The 19,163-nt window shown below is 40.2% G+C and overlaps 1 pseudogene; it reads left to right on the top strand.

Moving 5' to 3' along the window:
* Positions 1-15,542, top strand: part of LOC101003069 — a 41,409-nt pseudogene extending 25,867 nt beyond the window's left edge.
* Positions 15,543-19,163: the final 3,621 nt, after the last annotated feature.

Raw genomic sequence — 19,163 nt, 5'->3', positions numbered from 1 at the left:
AGTAGACCACAGGACATGGGCCTCAGCACATGACATGCCACAGATGTCAGAAAGCAGCTGCTGGAAACCTGATCCACCTGCATTTTGCTGCCTGTAGGATGACAGAGGGAAGTGCATTCTCAGGGTCAACACAGTGTTTGTGGATTTTTATAGAGAACACCTGCTTTTACTGTATTTTATTGGAAAATATATGAACAAGCATGCACCTGTGAACAATTGTACTTTTCACATTTATTTCCCTTGATTATTTATTAATTCTACATGAGGCTTTGACACAGAGTTGAGTTTTTTCGTGGGTATTGTTCAAAGGATCGAGAACATGCATTTTCCACTTTCACTGGTTTTTCTTGATGTGCAGACACCTTGAGTAGAGCACATCTGGCCCTTATCCACACTACCTCTTGTGTCCTCTGGAAAAGAGCAGAGATTTGTCTGACTGCAGAATCTGGGGTAGGAGTCTGCACACCTCTGAGCCTGCAGAGAAGCCCAGAGAAGTTTTATGGAGTCAGAGGGCTATCCCATGTAGGGGAACCTCTAGCTCCCCCACTGCCAGAGATTGCTGGCCAGCTGTAATTGAGGGGTTCAGTATTAGAGCACCTGGGAGCCTATCTCAACACAGCTCCGTTATGTAACTTATCACCATTAGACTGCAGGTAATAACTCAATCTTGATTTTTCTGACCTGATTTTCTCATTTATTTGTAAGTTTGGTTATAGAAAATGTTATCTTTTGGTTTATGATTAAAACCTCAGAATTTTTTGAACTTTTCAGGAATAATACCAAATGTGTCCAGTTTGGGGGAAATGTAAATGAATGTCCATGTAATTTGTGTGTGTGTGTGTGTCTGTGTGTGTGTATGTCAGCCAATTACACCCCTATGAACATAATTGCTTAATTATACAGTCAAACTACAATGAGATTTGCTGAAAATTGCCTGCAGTGTTGTCTGTGACGCTGACCCTGTCACCTTACTATGATGAAGCTCAGTGTACAGGCAAGTACACATGGGAGAGCTAACAGGTTCAGCCCCCAGGACAGGCTGAGCTCCTGAACTGGAGCCAGACATAGGACTGGGCATCTCAGAAGCAGATCCCCCAGCCCTCCTTTATCTGGGCTGCATGGGCAGCAGAGGACCAGCAGGAGATGCTCAGAACTCACAAAAGGCAGAGCCCCAGTGAGGAGCAAATGCAGCGAGGAACCAGCCAGGGAGCCTCTGACTACCATCTAGGGTTGTCTTATTTGCTTAACAGCATCCAACCCTCAGGAGACCATTCATCATGTTCCTTAGACCTCATGCCCTTCATGTCCCAAAGAAAAATAGACATAAAAATGACTCTGCAGTTAGCTCTTTGAACCTGGGTTATTTTTCTTAGAATGTCACCTTCATCATCAGCATCATGGTCATCATGTCAAATTCAACACGCAAATCTAGTCACTGTAAAGACAGTTTCATGGAGTGATTCATGTAAAATCATGCCATTCTACAGAGAATCTATTTCAGATTCCGAAGGTGGATTAAACTGTTGTATTTAACTGCCAATTGTGAAATTGGTGGAAGTCATTAGACAAAAGGAAAAGTCTCTGACCTCTCATGGGGCCATGTTTCTAGAAAATCATTGTGATCCTGAGCCTGAGTGTGACATTCCAAGTGTTCCTGACCCTCCTTCAGATGAGATGCTGGTCTGTGTGTTCTTGACCCTTCCGCTGGGGTAGAGTTCTCCTGTTTTCTTCAGTTCTTCCCTCCCACTGCTCTAATGTTCCCTATTGATGTCACCATCTTCCAGATCTGCTGCCATGACCTGCAGATTAAGGCTCTGATTTCGTAAGAGAGGGGAGATTCTTCTCAATAGATCAGTGAGTTCCTCATCTCCACGTGAGACCACCTCAGCCTGGATATCATTGTTCAAAAAATATCAGCATTTTTGTCAAAGCCAAGTAAGTCTCTAGGAAGTTCCAAACTATCCCACATTTTCCTGTCTTCTTCTGAGTCCTGCAGACTGTTCCAATCTCTGCCCATTACCCAGTTCCAAAGTCGCTTCCACATTTTTGGTTATCTTTTTCAGCAATGTTTCACTCTACTGGTACCAATTTACTGTATTAGTCTGTTATCATGCTGGTTCCAACCCTGGACAATTTACAAAAGAGGTTTATTGGACTTACAGTTCCATGTGGCTGGGGAGGCCTCACAATCATGGCAGAAGGTGAAAAGCACATCTGGTGGCAGGCAGGAGAAGAGAGGTCGCGCAGGAAAACTCCCCTTTGAAAACCATCAGATCTCGTGAAACTCATTCACTATCACGAGAACAGCACAGGAGAGGCACGCCCCCATATTTCAATCACCTTCCACCAGGTTCCTCCCACGATGTGGGGATTGTGGGAGCTACAACTCAAGATGAGATTTGCATGGGGACACAGACAAACCGTATCACTGATCCTTCTTCACATCATCTCTCATGACCCCAGGGAAAGAGCAGAGATTTGACTGACTGCAGAATCTGGGGTAGGAGCTGCTCCTTCTGAACTTAAAGCATTCAGAGGCCCCCAGCCCAGTTTTATGGAGTAATAGAGTTTTCCCACGTCTGGGGACCCCTAGTGTACCCATGGCCCCATTGCTGGTTGGGTGTAACTGAGGGGTTCAGAATTAGAGCACCTGCTAGCCTATCTCACCGCAGCCCCATTATGTAACTTACCACCATCAGACTTCAGGCAAGGACTCCATATTAATTTTTCTGACACAATTTTCTTACCTCATTTATTTGTAAGTTTGTTTATAGAATTTTATTTTACTTTAAGTTCTGGGATACATGTGCTGAACCTGCAGGGTTCAGTTCCTTATTCAAGCCTTAGAATTGCCCAACTCATCAAGAATAATACAAAATGTGTCCATTTTTGGGGAAATGTAAGTGAACATCCAAGCACAATTTTTTGTGTGGATATATCAGTTACACCCCTATGAACATAATTGCTGGTCCTCACCAGAAATTGCTGGTCCTCACCAATCTCAAAAGCATCTAGATCTTCAACTTTCTAGCCTTGAGAATTCAGAAAAATATGTTTATGATATTTCTGAGCCACCCATTTTATGGAGTTCTGTTATAGCAGCTGAAACAGACTAAAACATTTGCCAAGTGTCATTAAGGGCAGTGAGGTTCCACCGTACTTGAGAGACGAGCATTACTCTCTCATTTGCAGCTCAGGATGACAGAAACTTGACCTTGAGGTGATCTGAAAAGAAGATGGTGCTTCCTCTCCCTCAGATCTCAGTTGAAGCCATGGTGTCAGATCCCTACGGTGGAGGCTAAATTCCAGTCTGTGAGGTGATGGATGCCTGTCTCCTCCCAGCCTCACTTATGAGACAGAGTTTTCTTGCCATGCACTATAGATCAAGAACAGAGGGACCCCAATTATTCTCACCCCTGCTCACTTATATGGCAGAGGTTCTCGGAAGTTTCCTGGTAAAGGCACAACGAGACTATATGAGTCCACGACTCCCATACAATTTTCTTCTCTTAAAGCAGGAATGTCACTTTGAGATATATGAATAATTTCCTGTGCACCAAGGCAAAGGCTGTTATATTTTTATAGGTAAAGATGCAGGGCACAAAAACAGATACAGCACGCTCTAAATTGTGTGACTATATTTGCAGTCCAATGTGAATAATTTCTACACTAAAGTTATCCTAAAACACACAATGTATTTTTATTGTAAGTAATTAATGAAAAGGTGACAGCTCCATGAGAGCAATAATACAGTTGATTTAGCAGAGAGAATGAGAAATAGCATAATTTAAGAATAATCAGATGGATACTGTGCCATGTGCCTGTATTTTCAACTAGTCAGGATGCCATTGTGGGAAGACCACCTGAGCCCAGGATTTCAAGGCCAGCCTGCAAAATATTTCCAGACCCATTTTATTGAAAAATAACATAACGTTCTGGGTCATGACAAGCCTCAAAAACTGATCAAGTAGGAACGAATTTAATTGCATTAGATTGTGGATCGATTTTTTACACAAAACAGTGACACCATGCCAGCAGTGAGTACAGAATAACATCCAGTTGTTATTTGAAGAGATATAGACTCCCAAACAGAGACATGAAGTAGAGACTGTCAAAGGCAACAGTGCCAAATGACTGCTTTTCCATTGATGCCGTGTGTATATCCAGGAATGCACCTGTGAGTGACGACATCATGTCCTTCATAGTGTGAGATAAAGAGACATTGCTACCCATCTGACTAAGGATTAATAACCAGAATATACCAGGATCTCAGACAACTCCAGAGGAAAATCATCTAGTAATCTGAATAAAAAGCAGGCAATAATTATTTCTCAAAATAAGACTTTCAAATTGCAAAGAGACATATAAAAATGTGTTGTACAACACTGATCATTAGAAAAGTGCAAAACAAAACTACAGTGAAATATCATCTCATCTGATTTTAACATGATTTTAACCGAAAGCCAGACAGAAACAAATGCTGGCAGGGACATGGAGAAATGGGAACACTCATAAACTATTGGTGGGCATTTAAATTAATACAACCACTATGGAGAACAGTTTAGAATTTCCTCAAACCTAATAATAGTGTTATAGAATCCAGCAATCTTGCTGCTGGCAAGTACCCTCCACCCACAAAAACAAATGTTTTTTGCACTACTGTGTTTGTTACAGCACTGTTCATAATAGCCAAAATTTGAAAGCAATCTAAGTGCCCATTAACAGATGAATGGATAAATAAAACTGGTACATATAGGATATGGATTAATATTACACCGTGAAAAGAATGAGATTTTGTCATTTGCAACAAGATGGATGAAACTGGAGTTCATTATATTTATTGAAATAAGCCCAAAACACAAACTTCACATATTCTCATTTATTTGTGAAAGTTAAAAATTAAGACAATTGAACTCATGGAGATAGAGAGTGAAAGGATGGTCACTAGAGGCTGGAAGGTCTATGGTGGATGGGGATTACTGGGGATGCTCAATGGGTAGAAAAAGTGGTTAGAAATAATAAATAATACAGAATATTTGATACAACAGACTAAGTATAGTCCTTAATAACGTAATTATAGATTGTAAAATAACTAAATGTGTGTAAATGGAATGTAGGTAAATAAAATAATACTTGAGAGGATGTATAAACCATTCATCACAATGTGTTTATTATGCATTTCATGCTGTATCAGTCAGGTACCCCATAAATGTACACATATCATTTACCCACAAAAATTCAAAATTAAAGTGTTTATGAATCTATTCTTCTGTATCCATGTTACCTTACACCTAAGAACATACTGGTTTCTTCATGCTACTGAGATCCACATAGACATTCATAGCCTTCTTTCTTTGCCTGTCCATAATCCCACACTCCAAATTGAGGAAACCTCTTCTACCATATGAAATTAATTTACTTAGTGCACAATTTCAAAATACACAAATTGTGTTAGAATTGTTAAACTGACCCTTGTTGAGAATATGTGTATCAACTACTGTCCAGTGCTTATGTGCAACATATTTATATTTTCCTATCACAACATCAAATTCTTACCAAAGATACTTGATTATTCATGCCCTACCTTCTACAGTGAAATTAGTTCAAACTTTTTTTTATCATTGTTAGATATTGTATATAGATTTCATTTTATTCTGTGTTTCATGACCAGCTAAATACTTTTGAAGTTGCATGCATTTAGGGTAACACTTTGGACATCGTGAAAATAGTTTCATTGTGATTAAAAAGTGTGTGTTTCACCTAATCCACATACCTTCTCTCCAAATTCCTGGAAAACCTCAAAGGTTTACTGGATCTATATTTTTGTGTTTGGCAAAATAGCCTGGCTGTTCTCTTAGCCTTTTTTGCAAAGCATCAAGATTCACTTTCACTGATTACAGCATGAATTGGGCCCAGATGGCTGGAGGAGAGGGGCTGGAGTGGGTGGTAGCAGCTCTGCACCAGTACGAAGATTTACAATACCCAGAGATAACACTTAATATCACAATCACCTTTAAAATTATCTACGTGAGAGCTGAGGAGTAGGCAGTGTGTTACTGTGAAAGACACAGCGAGGGACATCTATGTGTCTAGAGGCAAACTTTACTGCAGGAAGACAAGAGGGGACTTTGTGGTGAATGGGCTCAGAACCACCAGGAGGCGCTCGGGGTGGTAGGGTGTGCTCAGGACACCATGGTGTGCTCAGAACACTAGGGGGCGCTCAAGACCAACATGAGGGGCTCAGGACAACAGGGGACACTCAGGACCAGCAGATGGGGACCCCAGGCGGTGCTCAGGACACCAGGGGGCGCTCAGCACAAGCAAGGGGCACAGAATCATGAGGGTGCAATTCCAGACCACCAGGAAACCCTCAGGACCACCAAGAGGGTCTCAGAATCCACCCGGGGTAACACGACAACCTAAAGGCACACGAGACCACCAGGAGACACTCATGACCACTGAAGAACATTGAGGACACCAGGGGTTCAGGACCAACAGAGAGTGCTCGGGCCACCATGGGGCTCTCTGCAACCACCAGGGAATCAATGGTTCAGGACACCAGGGTTCTCTTAGGAGGAAGATCCACATCGGTGCCTGGGAAGGGTGAGGTTTGCTTTTAGACATTGCTGATTCCTGAGCTGGTCAAGCAAAAGTCTTCCCAGGATCTCTCACCATTTCTTCCTTGTAACATATGGTTTCTTTCACATACAAACCCTTAACTTAGAACAGGAATTCAATTCAACTTTTAACCCTGCATATTTTTAGAATAATGCTAGCAATAGTAATTCAATATGTTTTGATAATAAGAAATGGCGTATGCCTAATTCAAACTTTGGTTCCATGCATGGGTTTTGTTTTTTGTGCTATGTCAGTCACACAATAGTAAATCCTTTTCTAACAATAACTCAGCAGTTTCATGGTGTTAAGTTTCTTTTCCTTTTGTCTCCCTTTTGTGGAGGTGAAAAACCACTTTCAGGGGTCAGTTCCTCCACCTTTGTTGAGTTCTGGGGTTCTACTCTTCACACTGTTTCTCCACCTTCTCTTCTTCCATCAAATCCTTTTGTCTTCCTCAGTCTTCCAGTAAGGAAACAACAAGTCCCTTTATTTTGTCTCCTCCATGTCTGGTGAATCTGTTCACTTCTCTTGGTGATAACTGAAGCCAAACAAGTTTAGGAGGATAACAGTTCTTATAATATGCTCATCTAGGCCGGGCATGGTGTCTCACGCCTGTAATCCCAGCATTTTCGGAGGCTGAGGCGGGTGGATAACTGAGGTTGGGAGTTCGAGACCAGCCTGGCCAACATGGCAAAACCCTGTCTCTACTAAGAATGCAAAATTAGTCAGGCATGGTGGCAGACACCTGTAATCCCAGCTACTTGGGAGGCTGAGGCAGGAGAATGGCTTGAACCCCAGGGCAGGAGGTTGCAGTGAGTTGAAATCATGCCACTTCACTCCAGCCTGGGTGACAGAAAGAAACTGTGAAAAGAAAGACCGACAGGCAGATGGAAAGAAGAAAGATGAAGAAAGGAAGGGAGGGAGGGAGGGAGGGAGGAAGAAAGGGAAGGGAAAGAGAGAAAGAGGAGAGGAGAAGAAAAGCAAGAAAAGAAAAGAAAAGAAAAAGAATATACTCATCTACCTGCAGACTCTCTGACCTCCTCACCCTTTTCTAGGTTCCTGCAGACCCCACAACATCAAGTCTTTTTCCTAAGTACCTCAGAGTGGGCTCTGCTGCTCCTGCTGCTCCCTGTGTGCTCAGCGCTGAGGCTCACGAGCACTTTGATGATGAAGTTCAAACCCCTAAAGTGTTTGCAAACTCTCAGACCACCCTCTAGCAAGCTGCCATTGTGAGTGAATTCTGGGAATCCCGGGCTGATTTCAGTTCCATATTGCTGGATGTTCTCTAGCATCCAGGAGTATTGGCAAACAAACATCTAGAATTTGCATTGAAACTTTATGCAATATCAATGGTAGAAAACAATCCTAATTTCTAAATAAGAACATTTTATCCTGACTTTTATAAAAATATAATGTGAAGGGCCGGGCACGGTGGCTCACAGCTGTAATCCCAGCACTTTGGGAGGCCTAGGCGGGCGGATCACGAGGACAGGAGATCGAGACCATCCTGGCTAACACGGTGAAACTCCGTCTCTAATAAAAATACAAAAAAATTAGCCGGGCGTGGTAGTGGGCGCCTGTAGTCTCAGCTTCCTGGGAGGCTGAGGAAGGAGAATGGCATGAACCCAGGAGGCAGAGCTTGCAGTGAGCGGAGATCGTGCCACTGTACTCCAGCCTGGGCAACAGAGCGAGACTTCGTCTCAAAAAAACAAAAACAAAAATAATATATATATATATATATATTTATATAAAATGTGAATTTTACAATAATGTAATAAAATTTTTTAAGTGATGTTTCTTATATTTTATTAAATGTATTAATAATTGACTGATATTTAAAGCATACTAATAGCATAAATGACAAATAAACCAACACAGAAAAGCTATACATAAATACCATTGTACATTATTTAATTTGGCAAGAATGGTATTTATTTTAAGTTCTGCCAAAACTTGCCTATAAATATATTTGTTTACAGGCATTAGGATAGAGAAGCAATCACACAGAACAACAACATTTTGGAATACTACATTATGCTATAAAACAGTAAATTCAATTCAATTAAATAATTAAAATAATATTAAATAAATTCGTGTTCTGTTTTGGTATTTGGATATGCGTTCATTTTTGTATTTTCTTTTTTGTATCTTTAGTAGAGATGGGGTTTCACCATGTTGGCCAGGCTCGTCTCAAACTCCTGACCTCAGGTGATCCACCCACCTCGGCCTCCCAAGGTGCTGGGATTACAGGCGTGAGCCACCGCACCCAACCCATTTTTGTATTTTCACATGTGTGTTTCAGTACTGAGCATATGTGTGTATGTGTATGTGTGATTATAAACTTATAAAATACTTTATTCATCTATATAGTTATGCAAATTAAAGAGTTTCATGTGAAGAGACAGTAGAAAACACAAAAGGAGAAGAGTTATAGAAAGCATTTGCAATACCTAGGGCCTACAGTGGAGTTGTATTAATATGAAAAATAGTAGCTTAATATTTTGGAAATGACACACACAGTAACAAATATCTATATGAAATTAATAAGATATTGGCACGAAGTTAAGAAAAAATTAACATAAGTATGCTCACTATTGGTCTATAAAATGCCTATAATAATAACACTTTTTATTTATCATATTATAGAAAATAAAATAACTATATAAATAGCACTCTTTTTGCTTGATAGCATTAGGTAATTCACATGCTTTTTGATACAAATAAACATTGGTCATTTTTGATGGTAATTTCAATATTTTCTTCTAGAATATATGTTCATAATTATAATTGAAATTATAGAATTTCCAGAAACTTATTTTTTCAGTTGTGACATGTATTCTTATGATTGTCTTTTTACATTAATATACCTTTGATTCAGAGTAATAATAGATAAACAAAATAATTATAAAGTTAATACAGTGTGTTCCCACCTCCAAGTATCTCCTAAGATCAATATCCTCCATCATCATAAGACATGGTGTTAACATATTTACATTGATAAGTTGAAAATTATTCCATGCCAGACCTTATTTTATTTTTTCAATAATTTCTTTTGTATACTAAAAACAAAATTCTAAGCTTCCTCAAGCAACTGAATGAACCCAACCTTCAGCCAAGGGGATTTCAAAGTAAATTCTAAAACTTGTTCCAGCAATGATGGGAAAGTGAGTGGTCAGACATGACTCATTAATTCTCCTCTCATTGGAATTAAGGCACCAGTGGCCAGCATTAGCACTGAAACAAAGATCTTAAGACTAACAAAACTACATTTTTGCTATAAACACTCTTTATAGAAAAAAGACACCAAATTACAACCTGATTCTAGCATAACATCACATGACAAACAGGAAGACCTAATGATCTATTCTCTATGAAGTCTGCTACCTGGAGGCTTCATCTACATAATAAGAACTATAATCTCCACAAACCCTTATCTTAATCTAGACACTCATTTGTGAGGAGTGTATTACCTTACATTTCAACCAATTGCCAATCAGAAAATCTTTAAATTCACCTATGTCCTGAAAGCCCAGGCATAATCTTTTCCTGCCTTTCTGTACTGCATAAATGGTATAGCTCACATGTGTTGATTAACATCTACCTGTAACTTCTGACCCACTAAAATATATAAAATCAAGCTGTAACCAAACCATTTTGGACACATATTCTCAGGAACTCCTGGAGTGGTGTCATGGGCCTTGGCCACTCATATATATCTCAAAATGAACTATTTTAAATATTTCATAGTTTGTCCCTTTTAGTGGATATCTTCTTTTTCTTTTCTTTTTCTTTCTTTTTTTTTTTTTGAGATGGAATCTCTCTTTGCTGTTGCTTTTGTATATTTGTTTGTTCCCAGACTCCATCAAGTTCATCACTTTGAATTCAGTTGTCATGTTCCTTTATTCTCTTCTGGTAAATCACAGTTTGTATTTCTGAAGTTTTCCAGGTGAATATTTTATAGATACAAATGTATCAAGTAGGTTGAAAGTGCCATTTGGGACACTTCTATCTTTACTTATTTAATCATTGCTTGTTTTGTCGATCACAGTGAGTGCTGATTTCTCCATCTTCTATATATGTTAGTCTATTTTCTGTTCCAAATCCATTTTAAATGTATTTTGGAAAGTTGATCCTATTATTCTATGTAATATTTCACTTGAGTCACAAAGGTATTCATTTTATGATTATTTGGTCTGAAATTCATATAGCTATTCAAGTTTTCTTTGGTTTATATTTTCATGGTATATATTTTTCTATCCTTATTTTTTCTATTCGTGAATATCTAAAGAAGTTTTCTTGGAGAGAGAGAATTGCTGGGTCCTAATTTTTTAGTTGACTATGAGGAATTATTTCTTAATAATATTACTCTTTTATCCAATTATTCTTGTTTTAATTTTGTTTCTATTAACTTATTATTAATTATTACATGACTAATATTTTATAGGTTATCATAAGGGTAACAATAAGACATTTCTACGATTGAATTCTAATTAAAAAATGTAATACCCTTTTACATATAGAACAGAGATATTATAACTGTCTGTTTTCTCTTTTCTATCCCTTTTAAATTTTCTCAATTTGTAGTAATGTATGCTATAAAAATGGAGTATTGGAATTTTATAATTGCTTTACACATTTATATAATAAAAGAAATACAAATGCAGAAACAAAATTTAAACCTCATTTTTCCATTGTTGACAATCTTTATTTTTTTGGATAGATTCAGGTAATGGATATATATAATATGGCTCGTCACCTAGGAAGTCTGCTAAAATGTCTATGGAAAGATTATTGTGCTGGGAATAGATTTTCTCAGGATTTATTTGTCCTACAAAATATTTATTTTTCTTTGATTTGTCATCTCCACAATGTCAAGAAGATGCTGTATCTGCAAATGGGCAATCTGCAAACCAAGAACACATCACTATATTACTGTGCAACAGAAGTGCATGAGGAAAGGCCAGTGTGAGCACAGACACAAACCTCCAGGGACACATGGGCAAATTAGCTGCAGGGGGCGCTCAGGACTCACTGATCAGAGTCAATCCCAGAGGGAGGTGCACAGAAAGTTTAGGACTGCTTTCCTGCAAGGATGGAAAAAAAAACTTTCTCCATCTGAGAGTTTCTCCAGGGAACTTCTCTAATTTCAAAATTCGGTGCCTACCTACCAATGCCATCTCTAAATTTTTTAAAAATATTGTGTTATGAGGACATATTCTCCCATGGACAAAATGCAAACTGACACAGAGATGAAAAGCACTGAACCATGGTCGCCAGAATTGGAGACGTGTAGAAGCTCAGTGGGACCTGTTGAATCTTCTCCAATCACACTCACAGCAGAGAACTTACTGGGTCTCCTTGACTAGAATAGTCTTTAGGGATGGTGATACCAGCCTAAAGATGGTGGACTATGGTCAGAGTCATATAGAATATGGGGAGCACTACAGTTTTTATGTCTGACCCTTCTCCTGACGCTAAAGTATGCAAATTAATATCAACACTGATCTGGTGCTTCTTTTGATTCTAATTGATTTTCTTTCTTTTTAGTTGTCATTCTCCCTATTCTTTGGATTTTCCTGCTCCCTGGAAAAGGTAAACGTGGTCAGCATGATCTCAACTCCAGGGCTGAAGCCCCTTCCCTGTAATCAGTTTGGGCTCAGGCTGTGGCTACTGCAGCCATGTGGAAGAGGCTGAAGGTACTTTCGGCTTCCCTGGAAATGCAGTAGCCATTTGTAGTGAAAGAAATAAGCTTGGCTGCTTAAAATGGGAGGTGGATGTAGAATTAATTGGTTACTACATAAACTGTCCTTCTTCACCAGTGCTTTTAGGACAAGATTGTGAAATTTGTAAGAATCAAAATGGAGTCGCATGTGTTAAAATCCTGACAAACGGAGTCAGGGAAGTGTAGGGAGAATTCTCACACACATATCTCTGATAACAAGAACTATCTTAAAATAATTCTTGCACAAAGGCCAACACAACCTCCCAATAATGACTTCTGCCAAGGCATCTCCTCAAAACTACTTGTCCAGCCTTAGGTTAATGCCATCTGAATTACACTGATCGTGTTACTATCACTGCTCCTCACCACAGATGCACTACCCTACTGAGTCCTGAAACCTGACTCCATCCCATACAGTAGGGCACAGATGAGGGCAATGCAAATCTCCACCAGCTCCACCCTCCTCTGGGTTGAAAAGCAGAGCACAGGGCCTGGCTCAGTGACTCCTGTGCCCCACCATGGACACGCTTTTCTCCACGCTCCTGCTGCTGACCGTCCCTTCATGTGAGTGCTGTGATCAGGGACTCACTCAGGGATAAAACATCTGTTCTCTCCTTTGTGGGCTTCATCTTCTTCTGCTTTCTCCACAGGGGTCTTCTCCCAGGTCACCTTGAAGGAGTCTGGTCCTGCGCTAGTGAAACCCACACAGACCCTCACGCTGACCTGCACCTTCTCTGGGTTCTCACTCAGCACTTCTGGAATGCGTGTGAGCTGGATCCGTCAGCCCCCAGGGAAGGCCCTGGAATGGCTTGCACGCATTGATTGGGATGATGATAAATACTACAGCACATCTCTGAAGAGCAGGCTCACCATCTCCAAGGACACCTCCAAAAACCAGGTTGTCCTTACAATGACAAACATGGACCCTGTGGACACAGCCACATATTACTGTGCACGGAGACCACAGAGACACAGCCCAGGGCGCCTCCTGTACAAGAACCCAGGCTGCTTCTTATTGGTGCTCCCTCCCCACCAATGGAGAACAGGAAAGTGTGGCTGAGATGCCATTTCCTGCTAGGGCCTGGGTTTCCCATCACCACTAGACTCAGAGCCCTGTCTTCCTCCTTCTTCTTTACTAATAACTGGCATGTCTCCTGTTAATGGTTCAGGCAAGCAGCAGCTGTATCCTGTTTGACAAAGATTCAGCATGAAATATCTCTGTTACTTGGGCCAGATGTGTCACTGTTATGTGGCCAGCAGATTCTTGGGCTCATACCACCCCAAAGGGCAGAATACAAATCAGCAGAACATATGCCTTTATTAAACTGCAGGAAATGACATTGGAGAAAAATGTAGGGATAAGAGAGCAAGAGGAATTGTGAAAATCCAGATAATAGCTTTTCTTGTAGAGAGAAAGCTGCAATCATAAAGTAATTTTATAAAACAATAAAATAGATGGAATATGTCCTCATCATGGAGTGTCTCACAGTGTCAGTGCACAAATAAATTTCTAAAAATGTCATAGGGTAGGTGTGACACATGAGGCTTATTTCCACACAAGGAGCCCATGTAAGTAAAAATCCAACTCTTAGAAAGGGAAGTGCCTCAACTCAACTTCAGAAACCCACCTCAGTGAGTCTGAGGAGCAGTGTGGAAAAGAAATGGGAAATCCAACAATATCTTTCTTATGAAAATCCTAGCTCATGTTTGAACACAAAACACAATTGTCCACAATTTTAGGAAAATCATCCCATGGCAACAAATAACTACACTCAAAAGCTACTAAACTAAGAGAGTTTCAGCAATGAGCAGATCAGTGCTGATATCCCGGGAGAATCAAGGCTCTCAGGCACATTGTGCAAAACCCGGAATTGAGCCACACAATCTATGGCCAAGTGATCTTTGACAAAGGTAACAAAAATATGCACGGGGAGGAGGACACGCTCTTCATGCCATGTTGCTGGAACAATTGGACTGCCATATGCGGAAGAATGAAACTGGACCCCAACATCTCAACATATACATAACCAACAGAAAATGGACTGAAGGCTTGATTATAGGACCTCAGACTACAAACGTACTTGAAGGAAACCCCAGGAGAACTCCTCTGGACATTGGGCTTAGTAAATAATTTATGACTAAAACCTCAAAAGCACAAGCAATAACATAAAAAAATAGACAAATGGAACTTAAACTAAAGAGCTTCCACACAGAAACCGAGTGAACAGACAAATTACAGAATGATAAAAAATATTTGCACACATTGCATCTGGCAGGGGACTGATAGGCAGAATTTACATGGAACTGAAACAACTTCACCACAACAACAGCTACGAAAAACAACCTCATTAGAAAAGACACGAGTAGGAATTTTTTTAAACAACACATAAAACTGGACCATAGATATGTAAACAATACTAAACACCACTAATTATCAGGGAGACGCAATTGAAACAGCAAAGAGATATCTTACTCCAGTCAGACTGGCTTTTATTAAAGAGGCAAAAATAAGAGACATTGGTGAGGATTGAAGGCAAAGGGAACTGTCAGTCACTGTTGGTGAGGATGTAGATGAGCACAGCCTCTGTGGAAAACAGTAAGGAGATTTTTCAAAGAAATAAAAGTAGGACTACCTTTGATTCAGTAACCCCACCACTGCGTAACTACCCAAAGGAAAAATAAATCATTATATCAGAATGATAATCAGACTTTTGTTTTCCTGCAGAACTATTCACAATAGCACAGACATCAATCTAAGGAATTATCCTGTGTCTAACAAAAGATAATTTTATAAAGAAAATGTCACATATATACAATTAAATACTATCCAGCCATATTAAGGAATGAAATCATGTGTTTTGCAGCTACATGGATGGAACTCGAGGTCATTATTTTAAGTGTAATAACTGAGAAACAGAAGAGTACATACTACATGTTCTCACTTACAAATGGGAGCTAAGTAATATCTGCACAGGGACACAAAGAAAGCAATGATGAAGTCTCAGAAAGAGAGGAGAGCAAAAGGTGGGAGAATGGTGGGAAATTACTTAAGGGGTACGATGTACATTATTTGGATCATGAATACATTAAAGCCAAGACTACTATGCAATATATATGTAACAAAATTGTGGTCACTCCCCATAAATTTATACATATAAAATAAAAACAAATACAATTAAAATATGAAATTAACAGTTGATCAATAATCCTGAAAATTAAAATTTATGATCAATAAATGAAAATAATATTAGTTGAACTTCATCGAATTTTAAAACATTGTCTACTCAAGTGACTATCAAGAAAATGAAGGACAAGCTTCAGAGGAGAAAATATTTGCAAATCATGTATCCACCAATGTAATTATAATAAGAACCTGCAAAACTCAACAGTAAAAAGAAGCAATCTGTTTAAAAATAGGCAAAAGTTTGTGCAAACCTTTTATCAAAGAAGATGTATAGATGACACATCAGCATATGAACGTGATTTTCTATTAGATAAATGCAAATAAAGATCAAAAGGAGACATGACTCTAGGCTTTAGAATGACAAAAAATAAAGAAGAAATGTTGGCAGTACCAGTGTCAGTGAGCATGCCAGGACCCTAGAGACTAAAATATTGCTAGTACAAAATGAAACAGGTTCTGGGAAAACCATTCACAGTTTCTTATCAAATTAAACATGTCCTTAATCTATGACCTAGAAATCTCACTCCTGAGTATGTGCTACAAAGGATTAAAATAATATGTTCACACACGTGTATTCAGATATTTAACATTGTGTGTGTGTGTGTGTGTGTGAGAGAAACTAAAAACAACATGAGTGTCTTTCAATATTTGACACAAAGCATTGGAGGTGAACTCCAGACTTTGTCCTGAGTGAGAGAAGCCCTGCCTGAAAGATCCCCAGAGACACAGTCATGGATATCACTGTCAGCCTCGCATGTCACTGATTTGGCCTGGGCTTTCTCTGTCTCTTCCCTGATCAGAACCAGATGTTAAGCTCCACCACTTGCAGTTGCAAATTTATATTTTCAACAATGCACTTAGGTCTAAATTGCTCTACAGACTCAACCAAACAAACATGGGTGCCTTTGAACAAACAGTGCCTGACACTTGTACTGACCCCAGGAGAACTCTTCCCCACTCTCATTCTTCTTGGTTCTCTCCTGCAAGCCAGCAGCCCTGCAGTTTAGCCTGGATCTCCCCTGCATCCATCCATCTCCTTCCAAGCGCATTTTACCACAGCCTCCACTGTTTTTGAGAGCATTTGCGGGCTTTGTAATTCTCCACACTGTTGTAAATGAAATCAGATCCTTCAAGACCACATTTAGGACTCTATTTTATGACTAAATTTTAGCAACCACACCCCCTGCTCCTGAGACAGACAGAGCTCCTAAATAAGGTTCTGCAGGTGGAGATTAGGAGCATTTTTCATCTTTAATGTAGGAGCTGAGTGCTCAGTGGAGGGAGGGGGAGAAGCATTCCACTTTATCAGCATGCAGATCCTGCTGGGGTGGACCCTCTGCCATAGGAGTAGGGCTGGGAACCAGGCAGCCCATGTCCTCCGTGGGACTGCACCCAGAGCAGAGGCTCCATCCATGAGTGGGGCTGTGTGGAAGAAGTGAGGCTCTGGTTCTCAATAAGTCTTGTCTAGAATTGAGCCTCAGCAGCAGGACCTGTGGGCAAGGTCAGAGGGCCAATGTCCTGGCCCTGGGGGAAGAGTGTGCTCTGGTGGGAGCTGGGCAGAAGGAGTCCTGTCTACTTGGCTGCAGCCATCTGTGGTGAAATTTATATCATGCTGAGCTGGGGCATAGAAGGAAGGAAAAGAATCTTTGATCAAATATGAATATCATGGCTGACCTTACTGAGTTTTTGTAGATTATCTCGAATAAATGTTCTTTCACTTTCTGTATGCTGATAGGGCCTTTCCAAACCTGTCAATTTTTCAAAATAAGTCTCACCAGTTTCATGGAGGCATGAATATGTCGAACTCCTTGTACTGTCATGTGAGATGTGGAACTGTTTCCTTCACTGGTCATAAAATAATGGGTTGACTTTTTTTCCAACACTTTACACATACCATCAATTGTCCTATTGCTTATATGGTTATAACCAAAGCAATGCTGATATTATTCATTTCTGTTCTATTGCAAGGTATGCCCTCTACTGGCGTCCACTTGCTGGCATGTATTTCCATTTGTCTGTGTGTTTTAGTAATTTGAAAATGATTGACCTAAGAGTGTGTGTGTGTCGTGTGTATGTATGTGTGTCGTGTGTGTGTGTGTGTGTGTGTGTATGTCAAGGACTTATCCTGCAATTTGCTGTTCTCTGACCTGCACTGATCTATAACTTAAAATTTCTCTAATTTTGAGGAAAAAAAGTATAGGGAAAGTGAGTTTGAGTCCAGACACAAACCTCACTGAAGTGGGCACAGTATTCTAACCCCAGGGGTGCTCAGGACACACTGATCACAAGAGCCAGCCTCAGGGGCAGGTGCAGATGGAGGCTAAGGTCTGTCTTCCTGTCAGCACTGTGGCTTCTTCTCCACAAAACATCCTCCCTTGAGGAATTCATCTGGACTCATGATTCTTTGCTTATCTCCAAAGTCTCTGAAATGAAAATGTTTGTTTTAATAAGAGAAAAACCTTCCCACATGTGCAAAAGACAGTCTCCTATGGTCACTTAATCTTGTCTTTAAATGTCAATTAATTATCAATGCTTCTGAAGTAAATCAGCTAAATCTATAAAATACACTTCGTTTAACTCAACCCTGCAGCCCAGCATGACAGCAGACAGGGCCAGCAAGCAGCAGGCAGAATACGGTGCATGCTGAACAATGGGTCAGAGGTAGTTAGCATCCAGTGCAAGAGAAGAAAGTGCCTGTGGTGGTCACTGTCAGGACCCAAACTCATAGCTCCAATTGTAGGTGACCCCATGCAAAGGAAGAGATACCCTCACCAATGTTTAGTGTGGATGTCGAGTCTGATGGTGCCACACTCACACACCACGTGAATATGGAAAGATTTACCAACTCCAATTTTGAGGTGTCTGCTGAGGGCAGCACAGGCCTTTCAAGAAAGTCCAAACTGGCTCAGTAGAGCAGGAAAGAAGGCTGTCTCAGGGTTTTTATAATGGTTTGGTGTTGAAGGAATGGTGGGGCTTCCTACTAAGGGGAAGGAGCTTGTGTAATTTGAACCTAGTACTGGCATCCAGTGAGGGCACTTCCATGATTTTCTACTAGATTTCCCATGTGCGGGGGACAAAGGTGAAGGAGAGGATAAATCCTGTCGTCAGTAGTGAGGCATCAAAATAGAGTCTGATGACTTATTCTACTTAGCAACTTCAGAAAATGAGTGAAAAATGAGGTAAGTGTTCTCTCTGGGTGGACAGCAAATAGGTCTACAGAGAATACTTTTTTGAAGTATAAGCACGTAATAAAAAGAAGGAGATGAACAAATTGAACAGGGATCTTGGCCCAATGTCCTGATCTCACTCTGTGAGATCATCAGCTTTGTTGGGGGGTCTCAGGTCAGGTCCTTCTTCAATAGATCTCAGGCCTTACAGGATATATGGGAATGTCCTTTCCTGGAGCAGCCTGACAACTGGGCGGGTTTATGAGCTTATTCCTCGGTTGCAGTACATGAAAAATCACACAATCTACACATTTGGAAAAATAAGCCTTTAGTTTTTATAAAAGATTACAGCCATTTCACAGGCTGGGAACACAGCCCTCAGTAAAGACGAGAGACAGGCACTCCCGAGGAGGAGCGTTGCGGCAGAAACTTTATGCTGAACGTGTTGGCTAAACAGACACAATCAATAGGTTAC

Source organism: Papio anubis, chromosome 7 (assembly GCF_008728515.1).
Source record: "Papio anubis isolate 15944 chromosome 7, Panubis1.0, whole genome shotgun sequence".
Lineage (NCBI taxonomy): Eukaryota > Metazoa > Chordata > Mammalia > Primates > Cercopithecidae > Papio > Papio anubis.
This window is presented reverse-complemented; position numbering and strand designations above follow the sequence as displayed.